General features: G+C 41.1%; 1 protein-coding gene across 10 annotated transcripts in view; it reads right to left on the reverse strand.

Annotated features, from left to right (window-relative positions):
- The window catches only part of LOC128423026 (transducin-like enhancer protein 4), a 129,462-nt gene that overhangs the window by 15,137 nt on the left and 97,786 nt on the right, over nucleotides 1-16,539 (reverse strand). The gene's annotated exons all lie outside the window — the stretch shown is intronic.

A 16,539-nucleotide genomic window follows, 5' to 3' on the forward strand; every position in this document is an offset into this window, starting at 1 on the left:
TTCTTGCCATCTCAATGGTGCAGGAAAGTTAGTACCTCATAATGAAAGGTAGAAGTGGAGTCCTAATAAAGGGAACACAGCCTGTAATCCCAGTGTTTGCTATGACTTCAAGCAAGCAAGCAAGCAGCCCTCTAGTAAGAATTTTATTTTGTTAAGTCACACAAAATCCAGATCAGACAAAAAAGGGGGGGCACGACTCTGAACTATTTTACTTAAAAAGAAAACTACACCTTCAACGTTAATGCTGGGTGTTCTTTCCTATGACACTGTAATATCGTATGATCATCTTGGTACCCTGATGTTTAACACACTTGAAGAAAGCCCCACAGAAATCATTACAACTTGTTTAGCAGTTAAAAACAGACAGGATTTTATACATGTTTTATACATGTTTTACCTAAACAGCCTCAGGGAGTTATTCATTTATATGTTTACACACCAAGTGCTTGATTTTATTTCCCAGAGTCTAGAAGAATATCATGTGTGAACACCTATTGCATATTAAAAACAGAAGGCTAATGTTGCACTGTTTTGCCCAAGGAAAACATAAGCTGTATACAGAAGCTGTGGTTCTGGTCCCAAGCATTATATAGTCATTTGTGTGTTACTGCTATGCTACAGGAGCAGTTTCTTAACTGCCCGGCCCCATGCTGCACCAGCAATGTATGCAAATAGAAAATACGTGGGTAGGGGGGCAGGGAAAGTAACCACACCAGAAAGAAACACACAAATCTGGTCTAATCTTGCAAATCAGGATCTATGCATCCCATTCTCACACTAGGTTTCTTTGCTCCACCAAAAATGCCCCTTATGATGCAATACACAAGGATTATGATGCAATACACAAGGATCTAGTTACCTTATGCATGCAATACACAAGGATCTAGTTAAGGATCTAATGAAAGATTCATGGTGTGTTGGGAAGTGGGCTGGGATCAGTATAAAGAAGTTGTTAACTACCTCTCATCTCTAAGTAGCAATATTTAGGGTTCAGGGGCAGATCCTTTCCCCTTTGTCCTAATACTACTAGAAACCTAGAGCTTTCCCCGCAGTTTTATGCAAATACCCTTATGCATGTCTTAAAAATACCCCTGCTCCATTTATTTTCATTCCACAAATGGAGAGAAGGCAGATTATAATTTGAATTCAATTTACTATGACTCATATCTCTCTCTCTCTCTCTCTCTCTAAGTAATTGGCTGCAATAAGGAGAAAACTAATTGCTGAATGACAATTAGAATGATGGCTAAAGAGGGAGGAGTAAACCATGGTACTGATTGAAACGAAAGTATTTATTTTCATAACTTTGAAACCACATGGTTTCAATTTTTCTCAATCTAGTTAGCCTCAGTGCCACAAATACCCTTTTAATCTTTGATTCTGGTGCTTAATAACGTTATAATTTAGAGCACCCTAGAAGCATGATAAAGCAGCTAAATTATGGCTAGCTCTTTAAAGGGTGATCCACACACTGGGACAATGTATACTGCCTAGCATCTGTCTATACATGACCTAAAAAATGGCCCATACATACACTTGAAAATATTGTTCTATATGACCCCCCTTTATCCCAATTTTAGAGTGTAACCTAAATACAGGGATTTAGAGAAAGTGAACCACTGCAAACCTACAGCATAAACTACTTTAGTAGTCACTCTGTCTCCCCAGGAAAGTGCTAGTCTTGGATGGAATTGGGAGCTGGAGATCTCTTAAGCATCGCCACCGACACAAAACCAGTGGCAGGTGGCGTGGTGGGACACTGTCACTCACTTGGTGTCCAGTTGGTCACGTTGCTGTTGCTTATCAGGAGGTAGAGGATGAGGCAGGAATGGGGCTGCTGTGGTGCAAACACATCTGTGAAGCCAATCCAGTGCTTCATGTCAACCTCTGCACTACCTTGCCTGCATCCCGGTAAACAGAAGTAATGTGACTGACCAGAGGTAACATGGGTGGTGATGATCCACCACATCAATTACTGCAAAAGACTAATTCTCAGTGGGGGGAGGGCAATTACAGTGTTATCAAACTGATTTTTTTTTGCACTTGCACACACGGTTGATTCACATAAACAAGTATTATTCAATGCAGTTGGGTACAGAAGTGTAAGGAGAAACTTTAATGTGACCAAGTGGATTAAGTAGAAAGGGTTTGATTAAGGGAAAATACTAAATCTGATAATAAATACTTGTCAGTGGACAATAGAAATTTTGCCTTAGAACTATACAGAATGTTGCTTGCTTCCAATTTCAAGGAGGAAGGTTTTTTGTTTTGTTTTTTTAAAAAGACAAGCTTGGGACAAGACCTTGAAATGTCAGTACCATTTGACATCTGGCTGTACACATGAACAGTTGTGCATATTTTTTGGGTGTGCCCTAGTTGATGTTTCTAAAAGGTGTGGCTGGTGTTGGGAAGGGAGTTCATTTGCACACCTTTCAAAAATAATGGAGTGGGGGGCAGTGCAATGGAGCTGCCCTCCCAAACGGGAATCACTGCCCTAAACAGGATGGTAGAAGGGTGAGGCAGAGCAGTAGTGAGATTGGGGCCACTTGTAAAATTTAAGCATCAGAAGATGAAAATGTAAATCTAATACTCAAGGTGTCTCCCCCCCCCCCATTTATGGTGGAAATGCAAGAAAGCAAAGAAACTCCCAACGCAAATTAAAAGTAAATAGAAGCAAAACAAATTTATAAAAACAGATAAATCTGTATTAATATTTGGAATACTAGACCATGTTATTTAAAACCTAAGGTATTTGAAATATTGTAAAATATATACCGACTAAATATGTGATTGTACTTATTATGACTTTGCATTTATGGAATCCAGAGTAGTTATTAAGAAAAAAAGATGTTTAACTTTGTTATTTGTAATTATAATTTAAGGAAAATCAAATAAAATTTGAAACTAAAAATAAATGTCAAATCAGGAGGATCTTTAGAACAAAATATGGACACTGGAAGCTAGATCAGTCTCCATATACTGATTTAGAGGTTTTTCTAATTGATTTATTTGACATGACTAAGACCTCTTTAACACATAACTGCACAGCACAGCTCCCCACCCCTCTATGCTGATATGCCTGCCTGCATCCATATAACATGGTATCTCAACCACATGCTTTGAATATCATTCAGGTGACACAAGGCCCCCAGGCCTCAGTTGGGTGGTATGCTAAGCACACTCTTAGGAGAATCATATGGATGGAAGCTTTTGCACACAGCCCCCAGCTGGAATGGAAGTGGTGCAGAGGTAAAGTGGGGTGTGTGCTGGAAAAAACAGTAGCAACCAGATGAACACACTGCAGGGAGTTGGCACCACGTCCCTTAATGCAATTGTGGGGTGTCAGTCACTGTTGGAAGCAGAGGCCACCTATGGCCTGCCTATCCTAAAATTTACTGATCACAAAGGGTGAAACCCTCCTGGAAAGCCATAAATATCTCACCAGCAAGACGGCAAACATCAGCATGCTGCCTGCCTGCAGTAATTAGTACTTCAAATTACTGCAAACCAAGATTTATTATTACCCTTCCACCCCCCAATGTCCACTGAATATTACTTACATTAGCATATGTGGGTCAAAGTGCAACAAGGGAGAAGGCAATACAGCAAAATAAAGCTCTAGTTAAAGCAAGCTTTCCATACTGTTCAACCATTTGGCAAAGCGTCTTAGACAGTTAACCTCAGGCGGACCAAGTTGGGGGGGGGGGAGAGGAATTCAGGAAAATTAGAGCTGGAAATAATGACTAAGGACAACTGAGAACCCTCCCACACAATAAGGCTGAGGACTCAAAATGTGATCATTCCCTTGTGAAACTTTACAACACCGGGACAATGATGTATTTTGCGTGCAATAATTAAAACATCAATTCCCAACAAAGTGGGGATTATGAGATAATTGACCATCCTGGGGTATTAAACAAACCATAGTAAAAGCCAAGGATGCTCATCGCGATGGTCAATTATAATATAATTATCTGAATGACATTATTGGTGTTATAAAGTCTGCTCAAAGTACAAATGCAACAATAAAAAATTGATAAAAGTATGCATGGCAGGGAAATGACCTCAGAAGAAAAGGCGACTTGGCTGAATATGCACTTGTGCTGAGTCTACTATGCTGCCTTTCATTTCCACTCTGAAGATATTCTAGGAGCTGCTGCCGCACAAGAGGATTCTGGGCCATTTGGGTATAATCATTCAGCATATGCAAAGCCACATGCTTAAGAGTCTAAATAGCAACAAAGAAAGAGTGCGAACTCATAATATATACAGTAAAGGAGTTCAAACTGAATGTCCCTTTTATGCTTGCAGTGTGTCATCATAGAATCAGAGTTGGAAGGGATCCTGAAGGTTCTGTAGTCCAACCCCCCAAGCACTGCAGGACTCTCCGCCAGATCATCCAGGACAGATCGCCATCCAACCTCTGCTTTAAAACCTCCAAGGAAGGAGACAGTCAAACAGCTCATTGTCAGAAAGTTCTTTCTGGTGTTTAGTCGAAATCCCCTTTCTTGTAACTTGAATTGGTTTGGGTCCTAGTCTCCAGAGCACAATCTTCCACAAGACTTCCAGAACAAGCCTAGACCTGCTTACTCAGAAGTAAATCTCACTTTCTCCAATGGAACAGACCTCCTAGTGTGCTTAAGAGTGCAGCTTTTGGATTCTCTCCAGAGAAAGTAGACACATTTAAGCCTCAGTTAAGTCAATCAGACTTGTATGAAAGTTCTATGCATGTTTACTTTGAAGTAACTCATACTACATTCAATTGTGCTTAATCTCAGGAAAGTGTTGCAGGACTGTAGCTTAACGTATTACTTGTGTAGAAATCTCATTGATTTCAATGAGGCTTTAAGACTGCCCATTTCTGGATTGCAGCCTTAAGAATTGTGCATTTTACAAAATTCAAGTACAAATCACTTTGTCTCACATTGGCTCTTTAAGATAATTGGTTTGATATTAGTAATGCAAGGGTTCAATCATTACTTTTAATGAAAATTATGATTTAAACAGGCAGTGTTTGATGTTTATATGCCATTTTACCCGCTAATTAATTTCACTAATTGCTGATTAAATGAAGTTAATTAACAGAAAACAGTGTCCTATATAATATAGCAGAATACAAATGTTTAGTTCTGGTAGTTAACAATAGAAGTAAAATTTTTTTTGCAAAAAACATATAAAGTTCCTTTTTCTTTTGATCGGAAGTCTACATAAAGCAAATCACTGACAAAATGGCAATACTACACAATGGGAGGGGAATCCCAAGGATCCATGGTATTTCTGCTATATCAAGAAAGGATGCTCTATGCCTAGATTAGCCCATATAATCTGGATGATTAATTGATGGATTAAATGTACACCCTGCACCCTCATCCACTGGGATCCCCAAGGCTGTCCCTGTTCTGTGGAGCACCCTCCTTGCTGAGGCACAACAGTAACCCACCAGCTTTACTTCCATTAGCATCTACTTCAACTAGTAATTGAATAGTTAAAACATAGAGGGTGGAAGCATAGAGTGTCAAATTCAACACTGTGCTGTGTTAAACGTTCAATCTGCACAAGCATATCAACTTGCCAGATGGATCAGTTCCTCCCTTGCACCTGCATGCCGTTCTGGGGGTTCACACCACCCTTTGAGAGCCAATTGTGGGAGTACATGGGATGCAGGGAGGGAGGAAAGCCCCAATGCACAAGCAGAAGCCCTCACACAGGTCTTCTAACAATGGGGTTTTTTAGGCCCCAGGAAAAGAGAGGAAAGGGGTGGGAGGAATCAGTAGAAGCAGAATGCAGCTTAGGAGACATTAAACATGGGAGGGAGCCTGTGGCCCTCCAGATCTGTCCGGACTCAGATTTCAGCTCCATCAGCTGCAGCCAGCATGGCTGATAGTCAGGGGTGATGGGAGCTGAAGTCAAACACCATTTGAAGAACTGCAGGTTCTGTATTGCTGCCTTAAATTTAATAGAAGTATATAGTCTTATTGACTCAGTCACCCTTGGAACAACTTGCCCTCAGAATCACATCAGCAGCTCTCACTTAAAAAACAAAACCCCTGGCTATCAATTTATCGCCAGACATGAGATACCAGGCTACGCAGGCCATTTTGTTTACCCATAAACAGCAAACTGAACTAATTAGACTATTCTTACCTAAAACAACGTAGAGTGCTGTGAAAAGGAAAACCGAAAGCGTAAATGCTTAATCATAGTTGTAAGGCTGGCGATATATAAACATTTAACTAATTTGGAGGGTCTTGCTAAGCTGTCTGCAGGTTCGCTTCAATGTGTGCAGTTAAACACGCACACAAACACACACAGCATTTGTACAGACAGATCAGGTTACACAATGGAAGTCAAAAAATACCAGCCAATTTTGCAGCATAATTCTGCCAGCATGGGCTGCTGATTCTCTGGCCCCTCCTGATTCACAAGTGCACAAAGGCTGAGCTTAACAGGTGTTTAAAGCAACAGCAAGGGCAGCTACCTTGCGCTACACAGGTGGAAGTTTAAAATTAATCCTTTAACATACAGCTTCCTCTGCAATCATTGACTAAGGGGATCTAACACAGGTGAGGCCTAGCTGCTACTGAACCTACAAGGGTCAATGGAGGGTGAAAGTAACCAACCATGCTGAAGTACAGTCAGTGAAAGAAAATGAAGAGCACAGCAGCAACGCTTAGGGGAAAGATCACTGGAATAGCTTCATGGGAAGGCTGATAAAAATAAAGGCACAGGGTATGATAAAAGGCATTTCTTAGCAGGAAGATGAATACAGACAGAGAAAATAAATGTATAGACTCTTCTGTTTCTTGGCAATGAAGGAAGTTTTTGTTCCAGACAGACAATACCAAAAATTGCTTAGAATTAACAATACAGTACACTATTGCACACACAGGTCTCCATGCAAGCATGAAAGCAGCTGTATTGCAGCAAGAGAAGTTTAGGATAAATATACAACTCATAAACCATGGCTTCTTAAAGAAGAAAGACTCTTAGAGGTGGTGGTGTAAGAGTGTGACTTCTAGAAAGGAAAATGGTCAAGCACAAAAGAGGTTCCTGGCATTTCTGAAAGTCTTAGCAGGTACATAGAATGAACATGTTTATGAATGTAAAGGCATAGAATCATAGAACTGTAGAGCAGGAATCAATGCAGGAATCTCAGCGAAGGCATCAAAGGCAGATGACCATCCAACCTCTGCTTAAAAAACTTCAATGAGGGAGAGTCCATGCTGATCTGCCTTCTTATATCACACATTCTCGAGTTGTTTCAAAGCCAGTTAGCAGGAACCTACCTAGCTATGGGTTCCATTTGCTTGTGTTGAGGGTATGTTGCGGCTACCACAAGCAGAGGCAATCTTAAGAGTTGCAAAGGGGCATGCAGAAATAGGAAGGTCAACATGGGAAGGTCTTTTGACCACCCAATGTTGTCTGCTTTGACTGGCAGCATTTCTCCAGGGTGCAATGAATGGCATTCCATTATCAGCAAGTTACTGATCCTTTTTACTGGATGTGTTGGGAGTCGAAACTGGGACTCTCTGTATGCAATACATGTGCTCTTCTACCCCAAAGTTATGATCTCTTCCCAGTTCTGTCTGCAATGCATTGGATTTTAGGAAACCATAGCAGAATTCCAGCCTTTTGCGTTACTGTGCTAAAAAAAGAATGTGAGCAGAGTTCTCCATGCCACTTCACCCATCAGACAACCAACCACTTCTCTTCATGACAATGAAGGCTTGCCATGGGAAAGTGCCATGGGATGGGAATGCAAAGGGACCTAAACTGCCCCTCTGAATACACTCACTGGATGTACTAAGGGAGCATTTAAAGAGGTTGAAGAATGGAAAAATTGTGGACTCGCTTCTCTCTTTAAACAATTTTTTTTTTATGTTTGTGTTGCATTTCAAACTACTGTTCTAGGAATATAAAAAACAGTAAGCAGAATATTGACGGGGCTGAAATTTTCTATCTAGTCTTGGTTTTGGTGACCAACTCTGAACTAGCTATGGGCATCTTCTTTATTTTCTGGTGGATATTGCCCCACAACTACTGAGAGAGAAAAGTTAATATTCTAGACTCACAGATGATAAACTGAGTTTGGCAGAGACTGAAAGCTCACTACTGAGCTGGGACGCATCTTTATGTTTTCAGATAAACACTGAACATTTGGGCGCAAGAGACACACTGGATAAACAACAACAAAAAGTTATAAAATTTATGTTGGGATGGAATCAGAATTTATATTAGCATTTGAAAGGGAAAAACCAGGCAGAGTAGCTAGTCTGATTTAATTATTCCAGAAAAAAAGGACTTGGACTAAGAAGGGGATAGTAGCAATGGCACAGAAGGGAGGAGGGAGTGAAGTGTTGTAGCAGCAAGATCAAACAGGGACAACTACAGAACAACTTTCCTTTTTAAAAAACCTAATTGCCGAGAAGTTTGGAAACTCTTTTAGTAGTCATTTTGCAAGGTGTTTTGGCAACTGGCACCTATTTTAATGTAATGGAGGTACAGAACATCTTTCAGGAGAAAAAAACACAAGGTCTAAAGGTTGTGACCACCTTGAGTTTTCAAGTGATGGCTTTGTTCATTGCAACATGTATCATGTGGTTTTTTGGGGGGTGTTGAGTCTCCTGTTCTCCATCTCAGTGGTTCCACGATAGCTTGGTGCGTATCCTACTCATGACATAAGAGTAAAACTTATATGAAATTTACATGGCACATAGCTCAGGAAGGCATGAACCAGAGCAATTTGTACAGAAGACAGAATGGCTGTTTTTGTGGGACCAATCCTGCCCCTTTTCCCTCTATGGTTTTAAAGTACTAGCATGGAGGCAGTCAGTCTACATTGACATATTTGTAAAGGGCAGACACCACACTGCTAAGAATGCTAGACAGGAAAGGAATTCCTGGCACAGTTGTTTTTTAATACCAACTATAGTTGACAATAGAATTATTTTTTATGACACATCTCACAAGACTGTCTAAGAGCAAGCATGGCCAAACTTGGCCCTCCAGATGTTTTCGGACTACAACTCCCATCATCCCTAGCTAACAGGACCAGTGGTCAGGGATGATGGGAATTGTAGTCCCAAAACATCTGGAGGGCCAAGTTTGGCCATGCCTGGTCTAGAACAACCTTACAACTCACTACTCAAGGCCAGTAGTTATGTGTGGGTGTAACAAAACTGAAAGCAAGACTTTTAAGTCTATCCCTCCCCACCAAAAAACAGTCAAGTTCCCAAGAATGTGAGAAGCGTAACATTTTGATTAGGTTTACCACCAGGGTGCTTTCATAGGATGCCAAACCAATCCCTATAAATTGAAACAGTGTACACTTTTGTTTGTTTACTTGGAAACAAGTGCCTTTGTATTCAGTGGAACTTACTCCTCAATACAGTAAGTGTGTTTGGATTGCAGCTTAAAGGAAGTAAAGGACAATAATACTAAAAAAAAAGTGAATAAACAAAACTAAAGCTACAGTAAATGTTTGCTACATATTTTAGTAGCCCCCTAGTGGGCCTGGTAGTGAGCTGCTTAGAAGCTGCGGGGGGGGGGGGGGAATAAGTGAAAGCAGAAATTAAGAAAGGCTGAGGTGTCTTACTAAAACATTTACTAAAGCTGCAATCTTATCTACTCTGAAGTGGGTGTAAGTCTCATTGAACTCCATGGAACTTCCTTCACAGTCCCCGTGCACAGGATTAGGCTGTAAAAATGCCTATTCAGAACCAACTGTATTCATGCAAAGGACAATATAAACAACCATTATCTACTTCCTTGTTTCTAATTTCTGCTAATGCGGCATGAGGTCATGCCCTGTCTGTAGATCCCCAGAACACTGTGAGAGAGAAGGTCACTAGGGCTGCAGTGCAGAGGATAATGCAGCAAAACGAAGCCAAGGGAAATTCTCTTCCAGGTCAGTAATTTAAAAGGATGGGCTCAGTCATGAGACCAAATATGTATTATGTAACAAGGATCACCAAACTCTATCGTATAAACCACACCTGAGCATAACTGAACCCTACATATAATGCTTTAAAACTGGCAGTTATGCGTCTTGCAAGAGAATGGGATGGAGAATTGTTCTGTTTACATCAATGGTGTCCAAACCAAAGTTGTTGGCCTTTTTTTAGGATTGAGATTGACGTTGTTGAGGTTTTTTGAAGTTGTTGAGGGGCCAGATTACACCAACCAAAATCTACTTTGGACATGCCTGGTTTACATGGATAGACATGCAAATGACCCTCAAAAACCCCCTCAGGTATTCCCAGAAACGCCACAGAGCTGTGGGTGGGTGGAGCACTACTGCTCTCAGGTCTTGCTAAGTCAAATGCTGTCTCCCAAATGCCCCTGACCCAGTTGTAGAGCCATGTTGGCTTCCTGAGATTCCGGGAAACTAAGGGTAATGAAGTGGCAGGGCCAATGACTGGAATGTAAATGGGAGAAGATTCATAATGAATATGACTCAGCACAGGTAAGAACACACTGCTGGTCTATCCTGTGGCAGCAACAAAGAAATCTTCGCCATCATTTTACCCGCTCAATTTCATCCAAGGGAGCAATTTCATGTGGTGAAAGGCATAGACTAGAGAAGGCAAGGTCTGTAACTCTTGAAGACCTGCTGTGATGAGTTGGCTATACATCCTCGGAGAAGGGAGCTTTGCAGAGGGTGCAGCTTCTACCTTCAAAGAACCAGCATATCCTTTCCCTTGTTGGGCAGGGATACAAGCCAACAAAAGCTAAGAAGAATGGTGAATTTACCTCTGGCTGGGAAGTTACAGGCCAAGGCAGAGAGAAAGACTACCAGTGTGAGGCTGCTGCACTTCCAGAACCAGTTCTGGAAACCACACTGGACCTGCCCAGAGAAAGAGAAAGACAACTCCCAGCTTTTGTTTGTATTTCTTTTGACTCACTCCTTATTAAAGCAGAGGAGCTACTCTGTGAATGGGGCTAAAAAGCACCTGTATCAGATTCTGAGGACCCAGTAAAGGTCTTGTATAATTCAGTCCCTACACATCATCAATGCAGGAGGAGCTTCTGGCAATAGGGTCCATTTTGACTGGCCTGTCATACATTGGTTCCCCCTCTCCCCATTGTTGTTCTGTGTCTGTTCTAACCACTTTTAGCACATTCAGATATACATTTTAATGCTTTATTTTTCAATGTCACCTTGTATTTAACCTAACAGTTAGTTGATACTTTTAAACTCTAATACAACCTGTTTTCAGTATTTTTTTTTACAATTCCACCAAATGTACAAGTAACTGGTTCTTAAAACCTGACATCTCCTAACACTTATATGTTGAATTTACAGATATTTTCTTTGAATTATGTGCAGTTGACAGAAATTTACTTGTATAGCTTAGCTTGCAGTTGATACTACTGATCTTCTTTGAGGATAGTTTTCAAATCTTTCACAGGGAAGGGAAAGCTCACTTTCAAAGGGTGCCAAGCCTCATACCTATTTCAAAATATGCTAGAGATTTGCAACACAAGCCTTCTTATTTGTAAATACTGGTAATGGTGGCACTTTTAATGTAGCTTTAGAAATGTTGATTGAAAGAAAAAAGGAAGCTTACCACTTGGCCTTGCCCATAGGCGGAGTGTGGCAGTGGCAATGAAATCTATTGGACCAGTTCCACCTGAAAACCACAGGTGGGGAAGAGTACACCATAATTTATAACCCTGCATATCCCATTTGCAAAGGAACTCAATATTAAAATATCCATTTTGCCTTTTTTTTTAAGTCATGATTTCCTACACCTAATTTTTTTGCAGCTCTGCGAACAGCTCTTGCCTCTTTTTCTTTCTATTCTTGGTAGGAGAAAGAGTGCTCAGTTAAATTTTTAGATGTTAAAAGCATGATCAAGCCTGTCTGGATAGAAATGTTTTAATGTCAGCAACGAGTGGCCAATAAATTTTTAATTCAAACTAGAGCAGCTGAAAAACAGGTTTCGTTGTCTAGTGCTCTCCCACATTCTGCCAACGTGTTAAGCGTGATAACTGTTATTCAAACATGCAACCTTCTGTTTTATTCTTTAGATACATTGAGAAGTCTCTATTTTGGGGGGCGGGGTAAGTACTTCATAATGGAATCCATATTTCAGTTTTGTTAAAAAACAGACTACAGTAATCCCTCTAAAACAGTGTTCTGGCATGCACTCCTAAATTCACCAGACTCAACTCAGCTGTTAGAATCACTTTCAGGGAAAGGGGATATAATATATTATCATTATAGCTGTATGGAATGAGCCAAGCTTTTTCCCCCTCCTTGGCTCCATCTCTAACATTTTCATGCTGAAATTTATCTATTTTAAAAAATATCATTTGAAAGGTTTCTGAACACTATACATGCTCAAGCTCTTCATTTTAAATGGTTCAGAAATGAAATGATATAAACAGAAGGGGGGGAGATGCTTCTGTTCTCTAATCTAACATTAAGTACCATTTTAAGGAACAACAGGCATGTTTCCAAACAAACTATTGCAGTGTACAAATTACCCAGCAGGGACGGAGATAACAATGTCTCTGGTGTGGGTTTAGATCTTTGCAAAAGCTAACATTTCATCAAGGTTGTCTAGGAAACCACATCCTTAGATATCTATCTTCAAATGTGAGCCGTATGTATCCTAGTTTGGGATGTTTCTCGAGATGCTGCTACAATGGCAATTCAAGGGTGATTACTATTTACGAGGCAAGGCCCAACTGCCCCCTTTTAAATACCAGGAGACAGTGGCCTTGATCAGGAGTTATGCTTCTTAAGGACTCACTGCTAAGACTGCCCTTGACCATACGTCAAGGAAGAAACAAACTTGAACGCAAGTCCATGTGACCCTCTGCAGATAAAAAGCTATTGCAACTTGCCGTTCAAATGGACCAAATTCTAGGAGTCTAACAGCTTCCCACCCCTTTCTATACATTAGCAAGAGCACAGATAAAACCCTTGCATCTGTCTTGGGCCCATTGTTGTTCAACACCTTTATAAATAACTTGGATGAAGGAATTGAGGGGTTACTCATCCAGTTTGCAGATGACACCAAACTTGGAGGGGTAGCTAATGCCACAGAAGACAGAATTGGGATTCAAGATGACCTTAACAAACTGGAGAACTGGGCAAAAAGTAACAAAATGAATTTCAACAAGGACAAGTGTTCTGCACTTAGATGGGAGGAACCAGCTGCACAAATATAAGATGGGAGACAAGTTTAACATGAGTCAACAGTTTGATGCAGCAGCAAAAAAGCTAATGCTATTCTAGGCTGCATCAACAGAAGTATAGTGTCCTGATCAAGGGAAGTCATGGCACTACTCGAGTCTGCCTTAGTCAGACCACACCTGGAGTACTGTGTCAGTTCTGGGCACCACAATTTAAGAAGGATATTGACAAGTTGAGGGTGATGAAGTGACAGGGGCAATCAAGATAATCAAGTATCTGGAAACTAAGCCTTATGAGGAACAGTTGAGGGAGTTGGGTATGTTTAGCTTGGTAACGAGGAGACTGAGAGGAGATATGATAGTCTTTTTCCAGTATGTTAAGGGCTGTCACATGGAAGATGGAACAAGCTTGCTTTCTCTGGCTCCGGAAGGTAGGACTCGAACCAATAGATTCAAGTTACAAGGAAGGAGATTCCAATTAAACATCAGAAAGAACGTTCTGACGGTCAGAAATGTTCAACAGTGGAACAGTTTCCCTTAGAAGGTGGTGGACTCTCCTTCACTGGACGTTTTCAGTTAAGATTCCTGAATTGCAGGAGGGTTGGAGTAGATGACCCTTGGGGTCCCTTTGAGCTCTACAATTCTATGGTGCTTTGATCTCAGAGAAAGTCCCCCTTTACTGGAAATAAGTCTCCCTAAGTGCATTTGATCCTTTGTCACACCATTCACACCAGCCAGCGCCGTTTGAAATCTACCAGGTCTACTGATTTTCCTAAGAAATTGCCACTCTGAGTTTTTTCCATAACTCCCAGAAGAAAAACCCAACTAATCCTGCAGGGGGTTGTACCAGTCCCCTCTGACTTTGCAAAGCATAGGAGGAAAGGAAGAGGGAGAATTAAAATCCCATCCTCCTTTCGGAAGGCTAAATGAAACTCTCTTTGCAGGAGGACAACCGCTTCCTCATGCTCAGTCATTCGCAGTCACACTATGCTGTCCAGTAACCTGCATTGATAATTCCTCATGAATAAAAATTCCAGCATTATCATCCACAGCTATGTTGTTGACATGGTTTTCTGCTATTTCACTAAAAAATACCATTAATTTTCTGGCTCCACAACAGCTGAGCTACTCCCCATTTGAATATACAAAAGAGCATTTTGTTTAAACCAAATTAAAAGCGTTCCAGTAAATGACTTCAATTTTGCTGGCTATACCATTCTGGTGGATACTAGTCTAATCCTGCACTTCCCATTTCTCTCCAATCCTCCATCTCCTGCACTTTCCCAGCTCCCCCTCCTCTCTCTTAAAGGCTTAACCCTTGCCTGCCACAAACCAGATTCTCTCAGAAGGGAAACCAGAGTCAGAGCAGGAACTCCATCAAAGTAAAACACATATAGTTCAGAAGTGGTAGAAGCGATTCTTCTTTGCTTTGTTACCACCTTTGTTTGCAAACAGCAACTGAAGGGGGGAGAGACAGAGAGAGGGAGCAGGGAAAAGAGAAGTCAAACATCCTAGGCACCTTCTAGACACTTTCCCATCCAGATTAAGTGCCGACAGCCCTCATTTCAGTCAGCCTGTAAACCTCCATGTCTGCCAAGCCCTCCTGGCACCTCACCACTTTATTTGTTCCCATTTGTATCTAATGCTTTTGTCAACAGTTCAACACAAGGCAAAGCAAACAACCCACTACAAACAGTGAGGGTAACAGCAACAAGCAGCGAATCCTTCACAATTATCCAACCCCAGCTGCTCAAGGCCTGTCCAGGCCGCTTTCATTTACAACAATGTCAACAAAAGGCTGAAACCCAATAACTAGGGGTGGGTCAATACTACCACTGTAAAACCCTCTGGAGGAGGAAATGCTCTTCTCCCGCTTTACTGCTTCAGCAAACATGCAGAATAATTCAGCCAGATAGACGAGGGCTTGTCTAATCATTTGTCGTGCATGAATTATTCAAGGCTCGTCACATAAACTGCTTAAAGGAAGGCTCCTCAAATATTTCAGAGGAAGTGCCAGCTGTCCAATTTGTTAAACGGAAGGCGCATTAGGCAAATCCTGACACAGAGGACAGAAGTAAACTTAGGCCCTTACTTTTCTTTTTAAAAAACCACAACCTAATGCCATAGCTTATAATTGATTCTATACTCCCCCCGCCCCGCAAAAAAAAGTCTTCTTGCACCATTACAAGAGAAAGGAAGGAGGGATAGGTATGCACTACTGTGATAAAGAACATTTATGCCTCTGAGGTTACATTTGCACACCACAGTTTGATGAGAACACACACAGTGAAGTCTTTCATATCCATGTTAACCTGCAGGGGTGGATGGTTAGCAAGAGCCAATGTGACGAAGGGGTACAGTATAAAAGTTTGGAGGGTCTGGATGTAGAAAAGGCAGGTTCAAACCTCCACTCCGCCTGGAAGCTCACAAGACAGCCCATCCATATTAACATAAGGGGTTATAATCAACTAAGTTCTACTCTAGAGTAAAGCTAATAAAACTAATGAACCACCTATTCACATTCACTAATTTCAGTGGGTTTACTCTTAATAAAACTTAGTTGAATACTGCCCAAAGTGAGGCAACGAGGAGATTATGACAGAGCCTAATCAGACTGTTTCAACAAACCAGCTTTATAACTCATTGTTTGAATGTGGCATGCTTTGAAACTGATAACAGTTAATGTTAAACCACAATTCCCAGTTTTCAGGAAACAACCAAGCAAAATATTCCAAAGTCTTCCTTTAAGCAAAGAGGTGGTAAGAGGAGGAGGAGGAAGATCACATTCAGGTAGTGCTAAATCATGACTCAGCATTACATGTGAATACTCTCTCACACTATCTTTTGGCATTTTCATAAGGTAATTTTTATGCCAAGCAGCTCCAAGGACTAAAAATTGGGGCTCTAAACCTAAGCACATTTGTTATGAGAGTGGCCAAAGGCAGGAAAAGTGGACTTGGTATTGGTTCGCCATCTACCAACTGATCACATATCACCATCACAGGTCCCTGCCCCCCCCCACCTGATTCCCCTCCACTGTATAATTCAACATGTAGCTATAATATTACAATACCTTTTCATTTTGTCGCAGGGAAAATAAACAATTGTGAATTGCAAAATAGCTTGATGTTGGGCATCACAATTTGGGTATGAACAGAGGAATGAAGATGCTTTTAAGAGTTCATGTCATAAAATCAGTAATGGAACTCCCACAAAGAAGCACTGGTAACAAAGGCATTATGGATAGATGCAATTTATTTCATGTTCTTCCAGCGTCCAAATGCTAATTATGGGCGAGGACTGGCATGGTGCACCCTACCCCCCCTTCAAACAACCACAGATTTCAGAAAAAATGGAAGTGGGAAATATTAGGGTGCAATCACTTCATCCCAG

The sequence above is a fragment of the Podarcis raffonei genome, chromosome 11 (genome assembly GCF_027172205.1).
Source record: "Podarcis raffonei isolate rPodRaf1 chromosome 11, rPodRaf1.pri, whole genome shotgun sequence".
NCBI classification, from domain to species: Eukaryota; Metazoa; Chordata; class Lepidosauria; order Squamata; family Lacertidae; genus Podarcis; species Podarcis raffonei.